The sequence below is a fragment of the Bubalus bubalis genome, chromosome 2 (assembly GCF_019923935.1).
Source record: "Bubalus bubalis isolate 160015118507 breed Murrah chromosome 2, NDDB_SH_1, whole genome shotgun sequence".
NCBI lineage: Eukaryota > Metazoa > Chordata > Mammalia > Artiodactyla > Bovidae > Bubalus > Bubalus bubalis.
Genome location: NC_059158.1, coordinates 39,658,874 through 39,684,798, shown reverse-complemented (window position 1 = coordinate 39,684,798; position 25,925 = coordinate 39,658,874). Strand labels below are relative to the sequence as shown.

At 40.3% G+C, this 25,925-nt stretch overlaps 1 protein-coding gene across 6 annotated transcripts in view; it reads right to left on the bottom strand.

Annotated features, from left to right (window-relative positions):
• BTBD9 (BTB domain containing 9) overlaps window positions 1–25,925 on the bottom strand; it is a 411,047-nt gene that overhangs the window by 103,464 nt on the left and 281,658 nt on the right. The gene's annotated exons all lie outside the window — the stretch shown is intronic.

Here is a 25,925-nt window from a genome sequence, read left to right as displayed (position 1 = left end):
TCAGCTTTTGGTCTTATTCTATTCTCAAGTGAGGCAATAGCTACACAGGCACTTGTTTTATTAATATTCTCTAAACTACTCATATTTATTGTTGTTGTTCAGTCGCTAAGTCGTGTCCAACTCTTTGCGACCCTATGGACTGCAGCACGCCAGGCTTCCCTGTCCTTCAGTATATCCCAGAGTTTGCTCAAACTCATGCCCATTGAATTGGTGATGCCATCCAACCATCGCATCCTCTGTTATCCCCTTCTCCTTCTGCCTTCAGTCTTTCCCCAAATCAGGGGCTATTCGCATTAGGAGGCCAAAATATTGGAGCTTCAGCATCAGTCCTTCCAATGAATATTCAGGGTTGATTTCCTTTAGGATTGACTGGTATGATCTCCTTGCATCACAATTTGAAAGCATCAATTTTCTGTTGCTCAGCTTGGTCCCGTTCTCACATCCATATATAACTACTGGAAAAAACATAGCTTTGACTATACGGACCAAATGGTGACTACAGGCAGGAAATTAAAAGACTCTTACTCCTTGGAAGGAAAGTTATGGCCAACCTAGATAGCATATTGAAAAGTAGAGACATTACTTTGCCGACAAAGGTCTGTCTAGTCAAGGCTATGGTTTTTCCTATGGTCACGTATGGATGTGAGAGTTGGACAATAAAGAAAGCTGAGTGCTGAAGAACTGATGCTTTTGAACTGTGGTGTTGGAGAAGACTCTTGAGGGTCCCTTGGAGTGCAAGGAGATCCAACCAGTCCATCCTAAAGGAGATCAGTCCTGGGTGTTCATTGGAAGGACTGATGTTGAAGCTGAAGCTCCAAAACTTTGGCCACCTATGCGAAGAGCTGACTCATTTGAAAAGACCCTGATGCTGGGAAAGACTGAAGGCAGGAGAAGAAGGGGATGACAGAGGATGAGGTGGTTGGATGGCATCACCAACTCAATGGACATGAGTTTGGGTAAACTCCAGGAGTTGGTGATGGACAGGGAGGCCTGGCATGCTGCAGTCCACAGGGTTGCAAAGAGTTAGACACGACTGAGTGACTGAACTGAACTGAACTGATATGGACCACTGTGGCAAAGTGATGTCTCTTTTTTTTAATATGCTGTCTAGGTTTGTCATAGCTTTTCTTTCAAGGGAGAAGCATCTTTTACTTACATGACTGCAATCACCGTCTACAGTGATTCTGGAGCCCAAGAAAATAGTCTGTCAATGTTTCCATTTCCCCCCATCTATTTGCCATGAAGTGTTGGGACTGGATGCCATGACCTTAGTTTTTTGAATGCTGAATTTTAAGCCAGCTTCTTCACCCTCCTCTTTCACCCTTATCAAGAGACTCTTTAGTTCCTCTTCACTTTCTGCTATTAGAGTGGTATCATCTGCATATCTGACGTTGTTGATATTTCTCCTGGCAATCTTGACTCTCATTTGTGATTCCTTTAGCCTGGCATTTTGCATGATGTACTCTGCATATTAGTTAAATAAGCAGAATCACAGTATACAGCCTTGATGTACTTTGTTTCCAATTTTCCCAACCAGTTTGTTGTTCCATGTTCAGTTCTAACTGTTGCTTCTTGACCTGCATACAGGTTTCTCAGGAGACAGGTAAGGTGGTTTGGTATTCCCATTTTTTAAGAATTTTCCACAGTTTATTGTGATCTACAGAGTCAAAGGCTGTAGCATAGTCAATGAAGCAGAAGTAGATGTTTCTCTGGAATTCCCTTGCTTTCTCTATGATCCAACAGATGTTGTGATCTCTGGTTCCTCTGCCTTTTCTGAACCCAGCTTGTACATTTGGAAGTTCTTGATTCAAGTAATCCTGAAGCCTAGCTTGAAGGATTTTTAGCCTAGCATTACCTTGCTAGGATGTGAAATGAGCACAGTTGTACAGTAGTTTGAACATTGTTTGGCACTGCCTTTCTTAGGGACTGGAACGAAAACCGACCTTTTCCAGTCCTGTGACCACTGCTGAGTTTTTTAAAATTTTGCTGACATGTTGAATGCAGCACTTTAACAACACCATATTTCAGGATTTTAAATAGCTCAGCTGGAATTCCATCACTTCCACTAGCTTTGTTCACAATAATGCTTTCTAAGGTCCACTTGACTATACACTCCAGGATGTCTGGCTCTAGGTAAGTGACCACAACATTGTGGTAATCTGGATTTTTTGCACAACTCTTCTGTGTATTCTTGCCATCTCTTCTGAATCTTTTCTGCTTTTGTCAGGTTCTTACCATTTCTGTTCTTTATCTTGCCCATCCTTGCATGAAATGTTCCCTTGATACCTCCAATTTTCTTGAAGAGATGTCTAGCCTTTCCCATTCCATTATTTTCTTTTATTTCTTTGCATTGTTCACTGAAGAAGGACTTCTTATCTCTTCTTGTTCTCTGGCACTCTGCATTCAGTCGGGTACATCTTTCCCTTTCTCCTTTGCCTTTCGCTTCTCTTCTTTCCTCAGCTATTTTGTAAAGCCTCCTCAGACAACCACTTTGGCCTTCCCATATTTCTTTTACTTGGGGATGGTTTTGGTCGCTGCCTCCTGTTAGGAACCTCTGTCCATAGTTCTTTAGGCACCCTATCTACCAGATGTAATCCCTTGAATCTATTCCTCACCTCCACTGTATAATCAGCAGGGATTTGATTTAGGTCATAGCTGAATGGCCTAGTGGTTTTCCCTACTTTCTTCAATTTAAGCCTGAATTTTGCAATAAGGAGCTCCTGATCTGAGCCACAGTCAGCTCCAGGTCTTGTTTTTGCTGACTGTATAGAGCTTCTCCATCTTCAGCTGTAAAGATTATAATCAATCTGATTTCGGTATTGAACATTTGGTGATGTCCTTGTGTAGAGCTGTCTCTTGTGTTATTGAAAAAGGGTGTTTGCTATGACCAGTGGGTTGTCTTGACAAAACTCTGTTAGCCTTTGCCCTGCTTCATTTTGTACTCTAAGGCCAAACTTGCCTGTTACATGCCAGGTATCTCTTGACTTCTTACTTTTGCATTTCAATCCACTATGATAAAAAGAACATCTGTTTTTTGGTGTTAGTTCTAGAAGGTCTTGTAGGGCTTCAGAGAACCAGTCAACTTCAGCTTCTTCAGCATCAGCGGTTGGCACACAGTCTTGGATTACTCTGATGTTGAATGGAAATGAACCAAGATCATTCTGCTGTTTTTGAGGTTGCACCCAAGTACTTTGGACTCCTTTGCTGACTATGAGAGCTACTCCATTTCTTCTAAGGGATTCTTGCCCACAGTAGGTCATCTGAATTAAATTCACCCATTCTCATCCATTTTAATTCACTGATTCCTAAGATGTCTTGGAGAAGGCAATGGCAACCCACTCCAGTGTTCTTGCCTGGAGAATCCCAGGGACGGGGGAGCCTGGTGGGCTGCCGTCTATAGGGTCACACAGAGTCGGACACGACTGAAGCGACTTAGCAGCAGCAGCAGCAGCAAGAAGTCTACATTCAATCTTGCCATCTCCTGCATGACTACATTTAATTTGATTCATGGATCTAACATTCCAGGTTTCTGTGCAATATTGTTGTTTACAGCACCAGGCTTTCACCACCAGACACATCCACAACTGGGCATCATTTCTGTTTTGGCCCAGCCCTCTTCCTGGAGCTATTTCTCCACTTTTGCCCAGTAGCATATTGGACACATTCCGACTTAGGGAGTTCATCTTCCAGTGTCGTATCTTTGTTTTTTTCATACTGTTTATGGGGTTCTTGAGGCAAGAATACTGAAGTGGTTTGCCATTCCCTTCTCCAATGGACCACATTTTTGTCACAACTCTCCACCATGACCCATCCGTGTTGGGTGGCCCTGCACAGCATGGCTTATAGCTTCATTGAGTTACACAAGCCCCTTCACTATGACAAGGCTATGATCCATGTGATCATTTTGATTAGCTTTCTGTGATTGTGGTTTTTGTTCTGGAGGCTGTGGGACTGTAGTTCTTACTTTGTCTATCTGCCCTCTGATGGATGAGGATAAGAGGCTAATGCAAGCTTCCTGATGGGAGGGGCTGGCTGTGGGGAATACTGGGTCTCACTCTGGCTGGCAGAGACATGCTCAGTTCAGTTCAGTTCAGTCACTCAGTCATGTCCGACTCTTTGCGACCCCATGAATCGCAGCACGCCAGGCCTCCCTGTCCATCACCAACTCCCGGAGTTCACTCAGACTCACGTCCATCGAGTCAGTGATGCCATCCAGCCATCTCATCCTCTGTCGTCCCCTTCTCCTCCTGCCCCCAATCCCTCCCAGCATCAGAGACTTTTCCGATGAGTCAACTCTTCGCATGAGGTGGCCAAAGTACTGGAGTTTCAGCTTTAGCATCATTCCTTCCAAAGAAATCCCAAGGCTGATCTCCTTCAGAATGGACTGGTTGGATCTCCTCGCAGTCCAAGGGACTCTCAAGAGTCTTCTCTAACACCACAGTTCAAAAGCATCAATTCTTCCGTGCTCAGCCTTCTTCACAGTCCAACTCTCACATCCATACATGACCACAGGAAAAGCCATAGCCTTAACTAGACGGACCTTTGTTGACAAAGTAATGTCTGTGCTTTTGAATATGCTATCTAGGTTGGTCATAACTTTCCTTCCAAGGAGTAAGTGTCTTAATTTCATGACTGCAGTCACCATCTGCAGTGATTTTGGAGCCCAGAAAAATAAAGTCTGACACTGTTTCCACTGTTTCCCTGACTATTTGCCATGAAGTGATGGGACCGGATGCCATGATCTTCATTTTCTGAATGTTGAGCTGTAAGCCAACTTTTTCACTCTCCACTTTCACTTTCATCAAGAGGCTTTTTATAGTTCCTCTTCACTTTCTGCCATAAGGGTGGTGTCATCTGCATATCTGAGGTTATTGATATTTCTCCCGGCAATCTTGATTCCAGCTTGTGTTTCTTCCAGTCCAATGTTTCTCATGATGTACTCTGCATATAAGTTAAATAAGCAGGGTGACAATATACAGCTTTGATGTACTCCTTTTCCTATTTGGAACCAGTCTGTTGTTCCAAGTCCAGTTCTAACTGTTGCTTCCTGACCTGCATACAGGTTTCTCAAGAGGCAGGTCAGGTGGTCTGGTATTCCCATCTCTTTCAGAATTTTCCACAGTGTATTGTGATCCACACAGTCAAAGGCTGTCGCATAGTCAATAAAGCAGAAATAGATGTTTTTCTGGAACTCTCTTGCTTTTTCCATGATCCAGCAGATGTTGCCAATTTGATCTCTGGTTCCTCTGCCTTTTCTAAAAACAGCTTGAACATCAGGAAGTTCATGGTTCACATATTGCTGAAGCCTGGCTGGGAGAATTTTGAGCATTACTTTACTAGCATGTGAGATAAGTGCAATTGTGTGGTAGTTTGAGCATTCTTTGGCATTGCCTTTCTTTGGGATTGGAATGAAAACTGACCTTTTCCAGTCCTGTGGCCACTGCTGAGTTTTCCAAATTTGCTGGCATATTGAGTGTGGCATTTTCACAGCATCATATTTTAGGGTTTGAAAGAGCTCAACTGGAATTCCATCACCTCCACTAGCTTTGTTCGTAGTGATGCTTTCTAAGGCCCACTTGACTTCACATTCCAGGATGTCTGGCTCTAGGTCAGTGATCACACCATCGTGATTATCTGGGTCGTGAAGATCTTTTTTGTACAGTTCTTCTGTGTATTCTTGCCATCTCTTCTTGATATCTTCTGCTTCTGTTAGGTCCATACCATTTCTGTCCTTTATCGAGCCCATCTTTGCATGAAATGTTCCCTTGGTATCTCTAATTTTCTTGAAGAGATCTCTAGTCTTTCCTATTCTGTTGTTTTCCTCTATTTCTTTGCATTGATCGCTGAAGAAGGCTTTCTTATCTCTTCTTGCTATTCTTTGGAACTCTGCATTCAGATGCTCTTATCTTTCCTTTGCTCCTTTGCTTTTCACTTCTCTTCTTTTCACAGCTATTTGTAAGGCCTCCCCAGACAGCCATTTTGCTTTTTTGCATTTCTTTTCCATGGGGATGGTCTTGATCCCTGTCTCCTGTACAATGTCACGAACCTCAGTCCATAGTTCATCAGGCACTCTATCGATCACATCTAGGCCCTTAAATCTATTTCTCACTTCCACTGTATAATCATAAGGGATTTGATTTAGGTCATACCTGAATGGTCTAGTGGTTTTCCTTACTTTCTTCAATTTAAGTCTGAATTTGGTAATAAGGAGTTCATGATCTGAGCCACAGTCAGCTCCTGGTCTTGTTTTTGTTGACTGTATAGAGCTTCTCCATCTTTGGCTGCAAAGAATAGAATCAATCTGATTTCGGTGTTGACCATCTGGTGATGTCCATGTATAGAGTCTTCTCTTGTGTTGTTGGAAGAGGGAGTTTGCTATGACCAGTGCATTTTCTTGGCAAAACTCTATTAGTCTTTGCCCTGCTTCATTCTGTATTCCCAGGCCAAATTTGCCTGTTACTCTAGGTGTTTCTTGACTTCCTCCTTTTGCATTCCAGTCCACTATAATGAAAAGGACATCTTTTTTGGGTGTTAGTTCTAAAAGGTCTTGTAGGTCTTCATAGAACTGTTCCACTTCAGCTTCTTCAACGTTACTGGTTGGGGCATAGACTTGGATTAGTGTGATATTGAATGGTTTGCCTTGGAAACGAACAGAGATCATTCTGTCGTTTTTGAGATTGCATCCAAGTACTGCATTTCAGACTCTTTTGTTGACCATGATGGCTACTCTATTTCTTCTGAGGGATGCCTGTCCGCAGTAGTAGATATAATGGTCATCTGAGTTAAATTCACCCATTCCAGTCCATTTGAGTTCGCTGATTCCTAGCATGTCAACGCTCACTCTTGCCATCTCTTGTTTGACCACTTCCAATTTGCCTTGATTCATGGACCTGACATTCCAGGTTCCTATGCAATATTGCTCTTTACAGCATCGGACCTTGCTTCTATCACCAGTCACATCCACAGCTGGGTATTGTTTTTGCTTTGGCTCCATCCCTTCATTCTTTCTGGAGTTTTTTCTCCACCGATCTCCAGTAGCATATTGGGCACCTACTGACCTGGGGAGTTCCTCTTTCAGAATCCTATCATTTTGCCTTTTCATACTGTTCATGGGGTTCTCAAGGCAAGAATACTGAAGTGGTTTGCCATTCCCTTCTCCAGTGGACCACATTCAGCCATGCTCAGTAAACCTTTACTCCAACTGTCTGCTGATGGGTGGGGCTGTGCTCCCTCCCTATTAGTTGTTTGGCCTGAGACAACCCAGTCCTGGCACTGCAGCAGGGCTAATGGTGGCCTCCAAGGGGACTTAGGCCAACACGCCCCTCCCAGGACTGTGCTGCAAGTGCCCTGTCTCCACGGCAGGCCACTGTCGACCCACACCTCCACAGGAGACTTTCAAACATTCACAGGCAGGTGTGGCTCAGTCTCCTGTGGGGTCACTGCTCCTTTCCCCTGGGCCCTGGCTCTCAGAAGGTTTTCTTTGTGCCCTCCAAGAGTCTCTGTTTCCCCCAGTTCTGTGAAAGTCCTGTAATCAAATCCCACTGGAATCTTCAACATCAGATTCCCTGGGGATTTCCAGTCCCTTTGCTGGATCCCCAGGTTGGGAAGTCTGAAGTGAGGCCTAGAACCTGTATATGTTTATTTCACTTAATAAACGTAGCATATTTGTTTAAAGAAGCATTATATATATATTTTTTAAGTATTTTAGAATTCATAAAGTAGGAAACCAACCCAGAACATGGAACCAATCCCTTTTCAGAATATACAGTTGTCTTCAGCCATGATGTGTTTCCCTTGTTTGTTTACTATCCTGAGCATTTCAACACATATGCTCATCTCTTTGTTCAAGAACTGCTGCATTTTGAAACATTAGTTCTGTTTTGATTTCATGTCTCTATATATGCTTCAAGTCTACATCAACCTGTTCATTTATAAAAGTCTAGGGTTTCCACTAAATGATAGCTGTTCAAAAATGATGTAGATTCTGTAAACACTGAGAAGAGAACGGTGAAAGATGAAGGGTCTTTTAAGTCCACTGGAACCTTTTTTGTGTATTTATTAGTGCTGGAATTTTCTTCAGATATTTAATGTATTTAACCAAAATCTACAATTAACCTTAGCTACTTGCATTCAAGCTATGTAGCTTACTTTATGTCATTTTAAAGTAGATTGAAAAATAAAAGAGAATTGCTTATTAGATATACACTGTACTTTTCAGTATATTATACTCTATGCAAAGAGAGAGGGTGAATAGTAGTACTATCATGCCAAAACATATCTAACTGCATAATGATGGGGAGTAAATCATCTTCCATGTCCCTTCTAAGCAATGCATACACTTTCCAAAGTTGGGCACGCCTGTTCTCAAGCCCTCATCTCATACACCTTCACTGCTTGCTGTACTCTCTACAGATGAGGACAGCCATCCACAGATAAGGAAGAGAGAAAGGGAAGAAGGGAGTGAGAGAGGATGGGTTTTCTGGCCATGAATCCCTTGAGTATGAAGCTTAACTCTAAAGCAACAAGCAAAAACACTGGTGAAATAATCTGTGAGGATGGCTTCCTAGCAGAGAGGGGCTTAAAGAAAAGCCCCCATCTGACTTTGAAAGGAGAAGAAATAAAGGACTATATTTAGAGACTTAGTAAGGATACCTCCACCTCACAAAGAGAAGTATTCTGTGGTTTGGAAGAGAGAACTAAAGAAGTGCCACAAGATGCACAGTAAACTGAGCTGAGACATAAAATCACACTGTGGGTAGCTCAGGCTGCAGTAACAAGACAGCTTCCATTCTCCCAGTTGCTTAAACAGCACACATTTTCTTTTCACCCACAATATGCATTCAATGATGATCAGCAAGGTGGCTCTCAGCATTGCATTACACAGGGAACCTAGTGACAGAAGCTTTGCACTGATTTTTTGTGTGTGCTTCTTCAATCACAGCAGCAGTGAGAAGAGAGTGAACTGGGCAGTGGCTCTTAAAACTCCTCCCCCAAAGCAATATACATCACTTTGCTCACATTTTGTTGACTAAGGCAAGTCACTGAGCCTTACCTAACTTCAAAGCAGGTGGGAGAGAACTAACTTGCTATGTGCGCAGGAGAAGAAAGGGAATGTGTGGTCAACAATATTGACATCTACCATAAACAGTAAACCAGGATGCAGGAACATTCAATAGAGAGATAAATCCAGTTCACCAGTATAAAGTATATAAAATATTTCAATGTATAAATATACCAAAGGAACATTTAGATTGTTACCATTGTTTTCTTTGTGATTACAAACAAAGGTGTCTTCTTGTATACATAGGTAAGAGTTTCTTCAAGGAATACATAAGACATACACATGTATGTATTTACACACACACACAAATGGAATTGTGCTTGTGGCTATGAGTCACTTCACTGGCAGGATGTCAGTCCTTTCTTGGTTAATGTATTGAGTTGAAATATTTAATCTTTTCCTCTACGTGATTTGTGCTTTCCCTTTCATGTTTATAAATTCTTTCCTACCCCAAATTTATAAAGATATCTTCCTATATTTTCTCCTAAAAGTTTTCAAATTTTGTTTTTCATGTTGGTTCTTTAATCTATTTAGGATTTATTTTTGGTATGCTATGAAATACGGATCTACTTTCATCTTTTATTCATAAGGTTAGCCGATTTCCCCAGCACCATTTAATGAACAGTTCGTCCTTTCCCCCACTAATTTATGTTACTTTAGTCATATATAAGGTTTTCATAATATCCGAATCTCTTCTTAAGGTCTGTACTCTGTTTCCTTAATTTGCCTAGCCTTGTGCCTTTACCATGCTGTTTTAATGACTAAAATTTTACAGTATCATAAAATCTGACAAAATGAATACTTCTCCTTCCCCTTCTTATTTCCTTCAAAATTAACCTCAGTTAGTCTTGGTTCCTTCAGGAAAATTTTTCATTTTGTTTAAGTTTTCAAACATAGCAGCATAAAACTTTTCACAGTATGTTCTCATCATTCCAAGTATTTTATTTGTTCCTTTTCTTGCTTATTCGATCAGTTCTATACATGTTATTAGTGTTTTCAAGAAATCAGTTTTTTATTTTGTTGATTCTTTATTTCATACTTCACTAAATCAGTTCTTTTTATTATTTCCTCCTTCGGTTCCTTTGGATTTATTCTATTTTTTCCAAATATTTGAAGCAAATGCTTAATTTTTTTCTTTTTTTTCTGATAAATGCATTTAAAGCTAATATTTTACCTCTAAATCCTGCTTTATCTTTAAATTTTGATATAGTGTTTTGAACAGTATTAGTCAGGTATGGTGTAGAATGTCCCTGCATTTGGGTGTTTTCTGATACAAAGTGTTTTAAAAGCTGATTGCATCTAAGTATTTTCTAATTTCCATTAGGAGTTTTCTTTGATTCATAAATTATTCATAAGAAGGCTTTTTTAACTTTTCAAATTAATTACATTGCAATATGGATAAAAAAAGTATATTCTGTATGATACAGAGTCATTGGAGAATTTGATGAGATGTGCTTTTTTGTGGTCCAGTACATGATTCTTATTAATATTTTACATGTGCCTGAAGAGAATGTGCATTCTCTAATTTGGGAGATGTATGGTTCTATATAGATCTACTATATCAAACTTATTGTGCTGTTCACATCACTTATATGCTTACTAATTAATGGGAGAGGCTTATTTAAATTTTCCACTATGACTATCGATCTGTCAATTTCTCCTTGTAATTCTGCCCATCTTTGCTTTCTATATTTTGAGGCCACGTCACTTCACATATATCATTTTAGAATTATATCCAGTTGGTAGACTGAACCTTTCATCATGGTGCACTGTCGTCTTTATTTCGAGTAATGCCTCTGCCCTAAAATCCACACTGTCTGATGTCAAATAAATATAGCACCTTCATTTTGGCTACTATATCCTTAGCATCACTATTCTCTCTTTCTGATCTCTTGTGAATAACATACAATTAGATTTTTGAAAAATTCAGTGTCCTTTGTCTCCTAACTGGCAGATTTATACGACTTATATTAATTGCTACTACCAAGGTGTATACTAATTCACTTTACTTCTACTTAACAAGACTTTTCCTTTGCTGCTTCCCCAACCTCTCTGTCCACTCTGTTCCCATTTTCTAATGGACTGAAATTCCTTTATTCTATTTCTATGTGGTTTTTTTTAAGACACTAAGTGACATATATATTCAAGGGCTTAGACCTGGTAGACACATTGCCTGAAGAACTATGGACAGAGCTTTCTAACACTGTATAGGAGGCAGTGACCAAAACTATCCCTAAGAAAACGAAATGGGAGAAGGCAAAGTGGTTGTCTGAGGAGGCTTTACAAACAGCTGAGAAAAGAAGAGAAGCAAAAAGCAAGGGACGAAAAGGGAAAGATACACCCAACTAAATGTGGAATTCCAGAGAACAACAAGGAGAGATAAGGCCTTCTTCAATAAACAATGCAAATAAGTAGAGGAAAACAAGAGAATGGGAAACAGAAGAGATCTCTTCAAGAAAACTGGAAATATCAAGGGAACATTTCATACAAGGATGGGCACAATAAAGGACAGAAATGGTAAGGACCTAACAGAAGCAGAAAAGATTAAGAGGACATGGTAAAAATACACAGAATAACTATACACAAAAGATCTTAATAACCCAGGTAACCACAATGGTGCTATCACTCACATAGAGCCAGACATCCTGGAGTGTGAAGTCAAGTGGGTCTCAGAAAGCATTACTACAAACAAAGCTAGTGGAAGGGATGGAATTCCAGCTGAGCTATTTAAAAATCCTATCTGGTGCTGTTCAAGTGCTGCATTCTGTCTCTGTTCTTTTACTAAATTTTAGATATGCATGGAAGACTTAAAAATGACTAAAACTAAAAATCACGTTCCCTTCTCCTGAACGATATGAAAGATATTAACACATTTTCATACAAATCATCTGCCTCTTAGCTTGTTATTCTTACCTAACATTTCACTTCTACCCTGTTTTATATTCTCAAAATCAGTCATTATGATCTTATATAGTCAAAACTTACTTATTCACATTCATCAATTTATTCAATCCTAACCCTCCTTTCTTCCTGGCGCAACTTCCTTGTAAGACACATCCATCAGCAAAGTCTTTGTCTGAAAGTATATTTTGCCACCACTCTTGAGAAATAGTTTAGTTGGATATAGAACTCTAAGTGAAAAGTTGTTTTTCCTCAGTACTTTGAAGATACTTTTGCATAGTCTTCCGCTTCTACTATTATGTCTGTTACAGTCTGCTATCCCTCTAACAGCTGTGATTTTTTTCTCTGCAGTTAATTTTAAGGTTTTCTTTTTGATCTTGGTGTTTTGCAATATATGTTATGCATGCATACATGCTCTGTCACTTCAGTTGTATCTGACTCTTTGAGACCCCATGGATTGTATCCTGCCAGACTCCTCTGTCCATGGGATTATCCTAGCAAGAATACTAGAGTGGGTTGCCATTTCCTCCTCCAGGGGGTATTCCCAATCCAGGGATTGAACCCATGTCTTCTGAGGTTCCTGCAGGATTCTTTACCTCTCAGTCACCTGGGAAGCCCCACACTGTACCTATATGTAGACTAAATTTATCCTGCTCAGGACTGAATATAAGCATTTATGGCTTTATCAAGTCTGGAACATTTTTAACCATTGTTTCTGTGAGTACGGATTCTCCCTCATTTTCCGTTTTTCCCTTTTCTAAAATTCCCATTAGACCTCTGTTGGGACTTCCCATTCTATTCTGTTTCTTAACCTTCCTTTCATTTTTTCCCTCTTGTTTTTGAAGCATTCTGGGAAATTTATTAAAATTACTATTTGTGTTCACTACATTTCTCCAGGTATGTTCCATCTACTATTCAACCTGTGCACTGACAGGTAAAATTTTACTATCAAACAAAAACTACCCAGTATTGAAAATAAGTGAACTGTAGCCCTACATGTCAGCAAGGGTCAATCTTACAAAGGAAGTTGGTTAAGAAAAGCAAGTCAGAAAAACACAAAGGGTATTAATTCTACTTCTGTTGTTTAGTGATAGATACCTAGTGAATCTCACCTATGTGGTAAGATTAGAAAGGAGAGCTAGAGAGTAGTAAACACAAATTCAGATGGATGGTGACCTCTGGATAGGAAGACAGCAGGGATGCAAGTGGGGAGGAACACACAAAAGACTTTAAAAGTTTGCCACTGCTGGGACTTCCCTTGTGGCCCAGTAAGCATGGGTTCGACTCCTGCTTGGGGAGCTAAGATCCCATAAGCCTCTCGGCCAAAAAAACAAAATATAAAACAGAGCAGTATTATAATGAATTCAATACTGACTTTAAAAATGGTCCACATTAAAGAAAAAAAAAAGATTTGGTAATGTTCTATTTCTCAAGCTGGTGAGCATGCAAGTGTTCTTGCTCTCCAAACTTTACAGATATATTCTTTATGTTCTTTCACAAACATGGAATACTGGTGTTTTTCTTTAATTTCATATATTTTAACACTTTTTATGAAAACCAGAAAATTGGAAAGCAATTCAGGGGGCTTGAAAGGGTAAACCTTTCAGAATGCTTTAGAATACTGATGTGCCTATAGTATCTACTAGGTCTTAATAGCTGTCCTTGTTGATTCTCCCCGAGTCTGTCAATTTCCTCCTAAGCCATCTTACTGCTTCACAGTTTTATCCCTAGATGATCTGATTTTAACTACTAGTCAATTAGTACAGCAGCATCAGAGATAATCATAAAATCATTAATGACATGGTTCTAGCTCTTTGGGAAACAAAGCTGGGAAAAGCACTCAGAACTCCTTTTCTAAAGACATATTTATAAATATTTACTAAAGAAGATTCTTTCAGTCTTCAATATTTCTCTAAACAAAACTGCCCTAGTAATACCACCCCCTTTGACCCTCTGGAAGCTTAAGGTTGTCTAATATATGCTACATTAAAGAACTTTGCCTTCTTAACAAAAAATCTTACATCTGTGTGCTGGAGAAGAGTATTCAATGGTTTTCACTTTGATATATATATATTTTTAAATGTTAAACTCAGTTTACTTATTTTTGACCATACCAGTGCATGTGGGATTTTGGTCCCCTGACCAAGAAAGAATCAAATCTGCACCCCTCACATTGGAAGCTCACAGTCTTAACTACTGGACCACCAGGGATGTCCCTCTACTTTGATCTTGACATAATTATTCATTAATACTTCCAGTCAAAGCCTGAGTCTACAAAGGGTGCCCAACACAGACATATGTAACATATAATACATTGAGATGAACTGTATTATGAAATCTACCCCAACTTCCATATTTACTTTCAAGAAAGTGCTTTTGCTAGAACTCTACTAGCAACTTGATGAGCAACTATATTTACTTCACAAGGTAGAAAATCTGAAGATCACCACTTTTCTTAATTCTTATTCCTATTTTTTAAATAATCAGTCAAATCAACAATATAACAACAAAATGATGCCAATAGGTGGAAAGAAGAGAGAGTAGGGACTTGGGCACAAAGCCCATGGATAACGACTTTCTGTAAACCAGGATGAGACCAGTTTCAGTGCTGTGTCCATTCTTAATATCCAAATCATACTTCAATCTGATCTAACAGATTCAGCATCTGAGTCTAACAAGGGCAGGAACTTTTCTTTCTTTTCACTTCTGTATTCCCAACTGACAAAAAAGAGGGCCTAGCATATAGTAGGTATTAAATAAATATCTGCTGAATGAATGAATCAGAGCTGGAAAAGGATGCCTATGTAGGTTATGGCACTTAACCTTGCTTAACATAGCTCCTTACCAAAAGCTAGAAAATCTAAAAGTTCCTGAATAAAGCAGAAAAAATGCTTTCTCAGGGAAAGTTTTCTTAGAAAAGTAAAGTATGATCAATCTCTGGGTCTTGACCTAACATTAAAAAGAAAACAAATATGCCCACTGCAGAGGAGCTGCTTTATTAGCACTATATATACCTCAGCTCTTTCAACTTCTCTTCCCCTGAAAGTATATCCCACATATAGAAAGTTTGGTCACTCATGGTAGACTAAATTATTTTCTAATAGGAAATGGTTTGGGGGAAAACAGGGGGAAGAGGAAAAATGTATATAATAACATGACTTTTAAAGATTACAGAAGCTCTTCTATGCCTGATGGTACTGCTGTCTGGTCTAGTCACACTACAGGAGTTTCTACAGAAGAGATATCCTAAATGTCACTGCTGGGTTTACTAATATTGGCCACTTCTTTCATTTCAGCAGGAAATAATTTGGTTATTTATTCTTCTTCCCAGAAACACAAACCTCAGCCTGCCTAGTTGGACTGCCTAATAATCACTCAATGATCTGAATAAGGTCCATGATCTATTTTCCTGGGAAAAATTAGAGACTGATTCTAACTGACTGCAACACACAGAAGGTGCCATACTGTTTTCCTTCCCGTAGGGGCCAGGCCACTCCCCATCTGAATGTTCATTACCATCTTTCACATGCGTCTGATAAATTTATTAAAAACACCATCTGGATGGGATTCAGCTTTGTGCTGTATTTCCAGTCTTCCAGTTTCCTCCCTTGTCCCACTGGAATTTCTGCTCCAATTTGTGTCACTTTGTTTACAAAACCATACTGCCAAAATCCAGTGTCTCGCCTCTGTCTCTTGCCGGTTTTCCTTTGCTATCCTTCAGCTGTGTATCTCTTACAGTAGCCTGTGCTAGGAGCAAAGGCAAAAGGGAAGTGCCTAGGCAGAAATTACTTTTTCCCCTCTGTGCACACAGCAATTCTGTTCAGACAAATTTAATTTGCTGCTTCTGAATGCAAAAATTGCATGTTAACAAAGTGTATACATCCTGCAAGTGTATGAATATTGGGATGACTCAGGCTTGGGGAAAAACTGATCTGAAAACAATTTTACTGTTCTCTGTTGTTACGCAGCACCAGGGGTGGCCAACCGCCGGCCTGTAAATTTAATTCAGGAGTAATAAATTTTTTAAAAGGCAGTATTACTTCACTAGGACATGACCTGAGGGCCACCTGTACCAGCAATATTTAAAGATAAGACTGACATGTTATTTAACTATCTCCAGGGATGACCTTTGAGAGATAGGGGGGAAAAAACCCACTTGAAGTAGATTTTTAAAGTGAAATGGCACTTACAGAGGATTGTCAGCTTCAAAAATAGTGCTTGTGTTGGGCTTCATTCAATGTTTCCCTGGCTATTTTCATTATAAATTGTTTTCTAACAGCACAGCGGTTCTCGCAGCCATAAAGGGCTTAATGGTCTTAGGCTAGGTTCTTCTCTGCTGCTAAGACTTTCAGAGATACAAAGTATTTCCTTCAAAAAGCAACTAGGACTATCAACTTAAGGTCACATCTAGAGAGTCCCCACTACAGATCTACAGTTTTATTTTTTTACAGGGACTCCCTCCCCCAGGGGGCCTATCTCCAAGCCTACATAGGAACTGCTGCTGACCAAGCAAGCTTTCAAACAAACTGCAACCCAACCTTCTGTCAATTTACTTTAAACGAAAAAATATTCACAGCTGTTATGTCTGAACAGCTGTAAAAGAACAATAGCTAATTAGAGCACAAGCCCATCTTTCTTAGAAACTATCAAAAAGCTACCAAAATGTATTCACCACTGCTACTAAGTTACATTCATTCCTGGTTTTATCTATCAAGGTGAAAAAAAAAAATCACTTTTCTTGGTGCAGTTGACTATGGAAAACAGTATGGAGGTTTCTCAAAAAACTAAAAACAAAGCTGTCATATGATCCAGCAATCCCACTCCTGGGCATATATCTGGACAAAAATATAATTTAAAAAGATACATGCACCCTATGTTCACAGCAGCACCATTCACAACAGCCAAGAATGGAAACAACCTAAACATCCACCAACAGATGAACAGATAAAGATGTGGCACCATACACACAATGGAATACTACTTCGCTATAAAAAGAAAGGAAATAATGCCATATATGCAGCAACACGGATGGAATGAGAGATTATCATACTAAGGAAAGTAAGTCAGAAGAGGAAGACAAATACCATATGATTATCACTTATATGTAGAACCTAAAATATGACACATGAACTTTTATAAAACAGAAACAGAGTCATAGACACAGAGAATAGACTTGTGGCTGCCAGGTGGGCGGGAGGGTGGGAGATGGAGGGAGTAGGCGTTTGCATTAGCATATGTATGCTATTATATATAGATGGATAAACAACAAGGTCCTACTGAATATATAGCACAGGGAAATATATTCAGTATCTTGTGATAACCATAATGGAAAAGAATATTTTAAAAGAGTGTGTGTGCGTGTGTGTGTGTGTGTATGTATAACCAAATCATTTTGCTATACAGCAGAAATTCAGTTCAGTCGCTCAGTTGTGTCTGACTCTTTGCAACCCCATGAACTGCAGCACGCCAGGCCTCCCTGTCTATCACTAACTCCTGGAGTCTACCCAAACTCATGTCCATTGAGTCGGTGATGCCATCCAACCATCTCATCCTCTGTTGTCCCCTTCTCCTCCTGCCCTCAATCTTTCCCAGCATCCAGGGTCTTTTCAAATGAGTCAGCTCTTCGCATAGGTGGCCAAAGTATTGGAGCTTCAGCTTCAACATCAGTCCTTCCAATGAACACCCAGGACTGATCTCCTTTAGGATGGACTGGTTGGATCTCCTTGCAGTCCAAGGGACTCTAGAGAGTCTTCTCCAATACCACAGTTCAAAAGCATCAATTCTTCGGTGCTCAACTTTCTTTATAGTCCAACTCTCACATCCATACATGACTACTGGAAAAATCATAGCCTCAACTAGACGGACCTTTGTTGGCAAAGTAATGTCTCTGCTTTTTAATATGCTGTCTAGGTTGGTCATAGCTTGCCTTCCAAGGAGTAAGCGTCTTTTAATTTCATGGCTGCAGTCACTGTCTGCAGTGATTTTGGAGCCCCAAAAAATAAAGTCTGACACTGTTTCCACTGTTTCCCTGACTATTTGCCATTAAGTGATGGGACTGGATGCCATGATCTTCATTTTCTGAATGTTGAGCTTTATGCCAACTTTTTCACTCTTCTCTTTCACTTTCATCAAAAGGCTTTTTAGTTCCTCTTCACTTTCTGCCATAAGAGTGGTGTTATCTGCATATCTGGGGTTATTGATATTTCTCCCAGCAATCTTGATTCCAGCTTATGCTTCTTCTAGCCCAGCGTTTCTCATGATGTACTCTGCATATAAGTTAAATAAGCAGGGTGACAATATACAGCCATGACGTACTCCTTTTCCTATTTGGAACCAGTCTGTTGTTTCATGCCCAGTTCTAACTGTTGCTTCCTGACCTGCATACAGATTTCTCAAGAGGCAGGTCAGGTGGTCTGGTATTACTGTTTCTTTCATAATTTTCCAGTTTATTGTGATCCACACAGTCAAAGGCTTTGGCATAGTTAATAAAGCAGAAATAGATATTTTCCTAGAACTCTCTTGCTTTTTCAATGATCCAGTAGATGTTGGCAATTTGATCTCTGGTTCCTCTGCCTTTTCTAAAACCAGCTTGAAGTAAATCAATTATATTTTAATCAAAAAATCATTTTTCAATCACATAGTATATTATATCACATTGCTGAAGAAAAGCCTTTAAACTTTTCTTTTCCCAAATTATCTCCAAGTTCCCAGCTCTGTGGGAAGGTTGCTTCCTAACACAGTTCCAAAGGATTCAGTCACGTCTACAGGGGGAGAGCATGGGAAGAAAACAGACCATGCCTTTTGAATGCTGGAGACCCATTACTCACAGCCTCTTTTCTTTTTTTCTTTGTTCCTTTTTGTCTGTTTCAGTTAGTATAACCTCAGTGTTCTCATCATTCCTGTTATAGCTCCAATTGTGACATCACCAAAAGTTGCCCAAATAACACCATATCTTGAGATTATAAAGACTCTGACAATCACGCTGGGTCCTATTTAGCCAGTGATAGGAAAAGGTTAACACTCTTCCAAACTTTAAGGCTCTCCTTCCTCCCAAAATATGCAAATTTTCTAACTTTAGAAAGCTATAGCTCTGAACAATTCTGAGAACATGGCAGTTTTCCAGAAAACGAAGGTGAGAAATCAGAGGTGGCTGCTACCAGGGGCAACGGTGAGATGCAGTGGGCTAGTGGTTCCCAGGTATGCAGGCTCACCAGGACCAGCGACTTCTTACACTGAAGCCTTTGAGGGAAAGCATGTTCTGGATCTAACTGCTTAAGAGGTTTATCCTCTTATGTGTAGTTTTCAAACTCCAGCATTCATGCTGGAGGTTTTAGCTGTGAAAATCTTCAATTCAAAAAGACCTTAAAGGATCAAGCATCGCATGAAGCAGGGCACTCAAAGCTGGTGCTCTGGGACAACCCAGAGCGATGGGGTGGGGAGGGAAGCAGGAGGAGGGGTTCAGGATGGGGGGACACATGTGTACCCATGGCTGATTCATGTCGATGCATGGCAAAAGCCACCACAATATCTAAAGTAACTATCCTCCAATGAAAATAAATTATTTAATTAAAAAAAAAAAGAATCAAGCATTGGATGTTTAATAGAGGTAACCACTGCAGTATATCAGCGAGGGATTCATTCTATAGGCAACGCCTTTAAATTTAGGACAAAGGAATTTTCAGATGCCAGAAAAAATAGATTTCAAACATCAAACTCTGTGTTTGAACTAATAGGCAATATCTCAATGGGGTGATTTTTTCCTTTTCTCTGGAAATAATCTGTCAGAGAAATAAGATTCTACATCTGTCCCCTACATCAGGACAAGTTATTCATGCTGACATGGGGAAAAATACCTAACATGCAAAGAGTCATTGGAATTGGTCTTGCAAGTTTTGGAAACTCTTTCTCAAAACAATTTAAAAGTTATAATGTGAAGGGCATCTTTTTCTATGACTAGTATCATAAGAGTTTTACATGGATTTATTTTTTCTTATGTCCTGAAAGATGTTGAAATTAACAGTTATTTTTGTTCCACACTACTGGCTGAGGTTTTGTCATGCCACAACAGTTTTGTGACTCAAGATCAGAGATGTCACCACAGTTTGGGGGGAATATTTCTCATTCATGTTAAGCACAGAAAATAGGATATGCAAATTTTTTTTTTTTTAAGGTCCTCAAAAGAAGTTGTGATTTGCAAGGAAATGTTTGTTTTTTTCAACTATCATTTTAACAAAGTAGTAGTTAACTTCTTTCTGTTCTAAGCTGGAGGATGTATCTGGTTCAAACTTTAAGTCAGAATGATTCTAAAATAATGGATAACTCTTTAGTCTTAACATCTTGAATGATGGTCTTTTAAAATGTATCAATAACTATTAAAATTTGCATTTTTACTAACAATAGTTATCAGCGTGAGGCATTTAAACATTATGGGGAACTCTGTACATTTTACAGAAAATGTCCCAATCAGATCTGTGGCAAGTACAATTCCACATTGGCAGAAACTTCCCGCCACAGATTTTGAAGGCAGAGAGAAAAATGTGGGAGACCATACCAAATTCTCACGTTTTAGTTCCCATAAACCATTCTGAATTGAGCTGTGTGAGAAGAAAGAATCTCTGAGAATCTCAAGGGAGCGAGACTGGAATTTAGAAGAGACATATGGGTAAAGGTGAATCTTAACTTGTGAATACTGAGCTTTCAGAACTGAGACTGTAATCAAACCCTACAGGATGCCTGAGGGAAACTTGCTCCCTGGGGTCCCCTACTCTTAGCCCGAGGGGCCAGCACAGGGCTGAGCAATCCCCTGGGTCAGACTGAGGCTGTGCTTCCCAACAGGTGAACTGGGGGTCCCTGGGGAAATCTGTCTACCTTGCTTCAAAGACTGACAATCAAAGTCTTGCCAGTGACCTGGAATGACTTTACCCATACTCCTAAGTAAAGCAGTTATGAGGAAGAAAAAAAAAAAACAAACCTCAGGAAAAAGGACAATTTATACTACCTCGGGAGACCAAAGTTAATCTAGATTGAAGAATCATGCGGTGTTTTCCAGGAAGCTTACAGTGTCTGATGAAAATACACTAAGAAAGAAAGAAAGAAAGAAAGAAAGTGAAGTTGCTCAGTCATGTCCAACTCTTTGCGACCCCATGGACTGTAGCCTACCAGGCTTCTCTGTCCATGGGATTTTCCAGACAAGAACACTGGAGTGGGTTGCCATTTCCTTCTCCAGGGGATCTTCCCAACCCAGGGATCGAACCCAAGTCTCTTGCATTGTAGGCAGACGCTTTTACTGTCTGAGCCACCAGGGAAGATAACATTAAAAGGGAAAATACACTAAAAGAAAGCTTAAAAAGCACCTTCTGCTATTACTCTCAATTAATTATTCTTTTAATGGTTTACACTTAGTGCTTCAAAAATGAAAAGTGGGTATGAGCATTTTTAAATGGAATTTTATTATGAATATTCTGGGACCTGGTAGTTAGGAAGTATCTTGTTTCTGAATTCTAGCTCTCTTTGCATCATGCCTACATACTTTAATTCTGAGAGGGCAAATGTGTGCTACCCTGCCTGCCTTCAGCTCGAACCTCCAGTGGAAAGCAGGTACCTGAAGTGCTCACCTCAGTTCTATAAACCGTCTCCCAGGCAATCTCAAGGAGGCTGTTTAACCACCCTGTAATTTGATTTCTTTACCCATAGAGAAAAGAATGCCATCTTCTCTCTGCCTTCTTATGAATAGTGAAAAAATATATTAGATCATATTCATAAAAGCATCTTGAGATTTTCAAAGAATCACAATATCTAGGCTTGGTACTTCGCTAGTCATGAAGAGTCAGGCTCTTCCCAAAATGGTTCAGGTAGGTCGGACAAGCATTTCAGAAATCTGGGTATTTCACAGAAGGGAGACTTTCCTTCTCATGAGCTACCTTGTAATCATAAAAGGAAAGGAGGCAGGGGAGGGGAGAACCAGTAACAATTCTACTGACCAGTAAAAACCTATTAGCACCTGCTAGTGTAATATGCAGCTGGCAGTTTCAGAATACCCAAGAAAGCAGTTCCTTCTGGTCGATATTTGCTGGGGACAGCAATTTCTGACCTCCTGAATCAGATCAAGATCATGGGAGCTATTAGAGCAAAGAAGGATCTTTGCGCTAACAGTATAGTGGTTAGGTGTCTCTTTCCATTAAACAAAAGGGTCTGCCCACAACCTGCCTTCTAGGATAGTCACTAATTTGAGGTTTGATGAGTTATCCCAATTGAGTGAACAAATCAAAGTGCGTTAAAAAAATCACAGACACAAATAGGTGTATAGTTTATCAGTGATATGGACAGTGATAAATGCCTTGTGAGTGCCCTCCTCTTCTCAGGTGAAAGCAGGAGGGGGAGCGGGGGAGAGGACAGAGAGGTTCCCTACAGTATTTAGATGGTCTTCACATGTTCATAATTTCCTTAGGGCGTGCTCGTTGCCAAGTTGACAGATGTTGCTGGAAAAACCTGTACTATTCTGAAGAAAGGCTAACCTTTCAAGAATGAGAGAGGGGGAGGGAGGCAGTGCACCAGTTCAGAGAAGAGACGACACTGAACTGGACAGCAAGCTACCCTTAGCAAGCCTGGATGTTTGAAAAGCTGTGATAATACTGCCAAAGAGAACTATCTGGGGAGAAGTCTCATTTCACCATGGTTTCCCTTGCTGTGAGTTTAAATTCATTTTTAAAACTAAATATTCGGTGCCCTAGACAAATCAATAATTATTAATTATAACTTTTTTTAAACCACCAAGACTCTGAGTGCTAAGTTGTACATTCCCCCAAAATTAGTTATGGCCACGCCGTTTTATACTCTCTCCTATGCGTCTGCCAACTTTCTTCATTCACTCTTCCTTGCTGTACTTTATACAGAAAGAGAAATGGGTTCCTCAAAGCAGACTGCCAATGAGCTTGTCCCAGACTTCCCTGCTGAGTGCATACATGCATGCTTCTGTTGCCTGATCGGCCCTTGACATTTCCTAAAGACAGACTTCCAACAGAGAATTGAGAACGCAGAGTATTCATTTAAGGAACAACATGGTGGCTTAGCAAAGCCCCAGTGCTTTTCCTCTAAGTAAGAGGGAAAAGCACACTGGGGCTTCTTTTGAGATCTTCAGCCTGTAGGTCAGCCAGGGTGGCCAAGTCAGCATTTGACATGATCAGAGCCGGGGCTGGGGAAGAAGGGGAACACCGAGTGTGGACCTTCCTTTTCAGACCTTCCTTTCCAGCGCATGTTTCACTGCCTCTGTCCTCTTTCTGAGGAGGACCGCATCTCCTTTTACCTCCAAGATAGTTCCCTTACTTTCCCAACTCTAAACCTCCCGCTCAAAATCCCATGTGCCCTTGCTCATTAACGTGACCATTAGTCATTTTTTCCTGTGACCTGACACACCCAATGTTTTTATCAGCTCTGTTAAGGAAAGACTCATCTAATGTCTGCTTCTGAAAGGTAGATTACCAACCTACCCATTTAAAGATTAACAGTAATGTGCCATAAGGAAAATTATACCTCCGGCATGAAAACCTGCAATTGGGGGACAATTTTACAGAATCACATTCATTTATATCAATTATCTTGTTTATCAAAGACAATGAAACCCAAACTGGTGGTAAAAAGGTACAGAGTGCACTGTGAGGAATAATTAGGTTGTATCCTCCCAGAGGCCGATAGCCATTTACCACTCCACTTTGGGAGGTGACGTTCACAGTGTCTGTTTTATAACTCCCTTCACATTAACTTCCAAATGTTAAAAGCAGGCAATTAATTGTTTATTATACAAAATGTCACATATGTAAAATACTGAGATATAAAATTATTATAACTGATCTACCATAAGAAACCCTGCCTTTTAGATTTAATAGCTTGTTTGTCAGTCTCGGGGTCTCAGCTTAACTGCCATTATATAGACTGTGGATGCCAGGTAGCCGCTGTCTGACAGTCTCTGTATACGCTGCATCCTCAGCCAAATGAGAAAGAAAAATAAAATGATATGACAATTACTATTATAGTTTCAAGTAATATGTACTAAGAAGAACGGGAGACGTCTGAACAGCCATGTCACGTATTCTGATTTCATCCTAACTCTGAGAACAAGATTCAGGGAATCATGACGTAAAGCTTATCAAAGCAGTTTAAACTGACGAGACCGCATCATCCAAGTTCTCTGAAGCCGCTGGGTGTTGACGCCCAAAGCCTGTGTCTACCCAGAACCTCTCCGCCATGAAACTACACACTAGCATGGGAGTTTCTTTTCTATCACCTGCCAAATTCACAAAGATCAAATCCCCTTTCTCTCTGCAACCCAGTATTCCAATCTTACCAAAACCAACCGTTCTGGCAATCTCTTGGTCTTTAGGCTCAAAGAATCCAATTATCCTCTAGAGTCATAAAAATCACACAGGAAGGAGAAGAGTACAGCTGGAAAGAAAGGAGGAAGTGGAATAAAGCAGGATGTTTCTATGAGGAAAGAAAGGAAAGGCTAGGAAATCAGCTGGGGTGGGAGGGAGGCCAGGAGAGTTCCTTGAAATCCATGATAGAATTTATACACCCAAATATTTAGGGCTAAAGTTTCATAAAACAAATGAATAAAAATAGATACAGGCTGACTATGGAAATCCTGTTTCAGCTCATTTCCGTGGGCACATGATGGAAAACATACCATTCTGTGCCCATAGTAGGTTAAGCCCTTCTGACATCACTGAGGTCTTGAATAGGCGTGAATTGACTTGACTAATCCACACAACCAGTGAAGCACTGGTAAGAAACTCACAGCTACAACAGCTCATCAAGTCATCGAATTTATAGTTAGCAAAGAACCTTGAGGACCACTTAATTCAAAGCATAGGTAATTTATATCTTATTACATATTGATCCAGAAAACAGAAAAAGAGAGAAAGCTTCTCAAGTCATTTTAATATAACTTTGGTTATAAAATGACTGAGAGACAAGATAAGAAATTTATAGGCTCATTTTATCTAAGAAAATAGGTGTAACACCCCCTAAAATAAATATTAGCCAACAAATCCAATAATTATTTAGAAAATACATCATGTCTAAGAAGCAATTATCCTAGAAATACAAGTATGGGTCATCATCAGAACATCTGTCATTTCAGTGGGTTAAAGAGTGATTGTGAGCAAAGGAGTGGTCCAGTAAATTGCTCTGGCTGAGGCTTCCCTGGTGGCTCAGTGGTAAAGAATCTGCCTGCCTATGCAGGAGACACAAATTCAATCCCTAGTCTGGGAAGATCCCACATGCTGCCGAGTAGCTAAGCCTGGGGACTGCAACTACTGAGCCTGTGCTCTAGAACCTGGGGACTGAAACTGCTGAAAGCTGCGTGCCCTCGACCCCGAGCTCCAAAACAAGAGAAGACTGCGCGCTTAACAAAGAGGAGCCCCCGTTCACTACTGGCGAGAGAGAAGCCCTTGCAGTAGTGAAGACCCAGAACAGCCATAAGTAAATAAATAAAATTATTTCTAAAAATATTACTCTGGCTGGAGCATAGAAGACAAGAGAGGATGTGGGGAGACCCATGAGTAGAAAGACTAGCGTAGTGGTGAGGAGGGGGGTGGTGCCTTGCACCAGGGTGGTAGCAGCAGCAATGGTCCCCCAAATCACTAGGAATTAGAGAAATGCAAATTAAAATAACAGCAAGATACTACTTTGTGGCCATCATAAAGGCAAAGAGTAGAACACATGTATTAAGTGTGGGTGTGGACTTGGGGAGGAAAAGGCTCTGTGACGTGCACTCCTGGTGGTGGGAGGGTAAACTGGCATCTGCCTTGCAGGAAGGCAGCATGGCAGGATAGATCAAAGCTGAAGATGTGCATGCTTGAGTACTCAGGTACATACACAGAATACAGGCCTCAGAAAAAAGGTTCAAAGGGGACAGACACAAGGGGACTCCCCGCAGCACTGTTTTTGAGAGCAAGAAGCTGAAGGT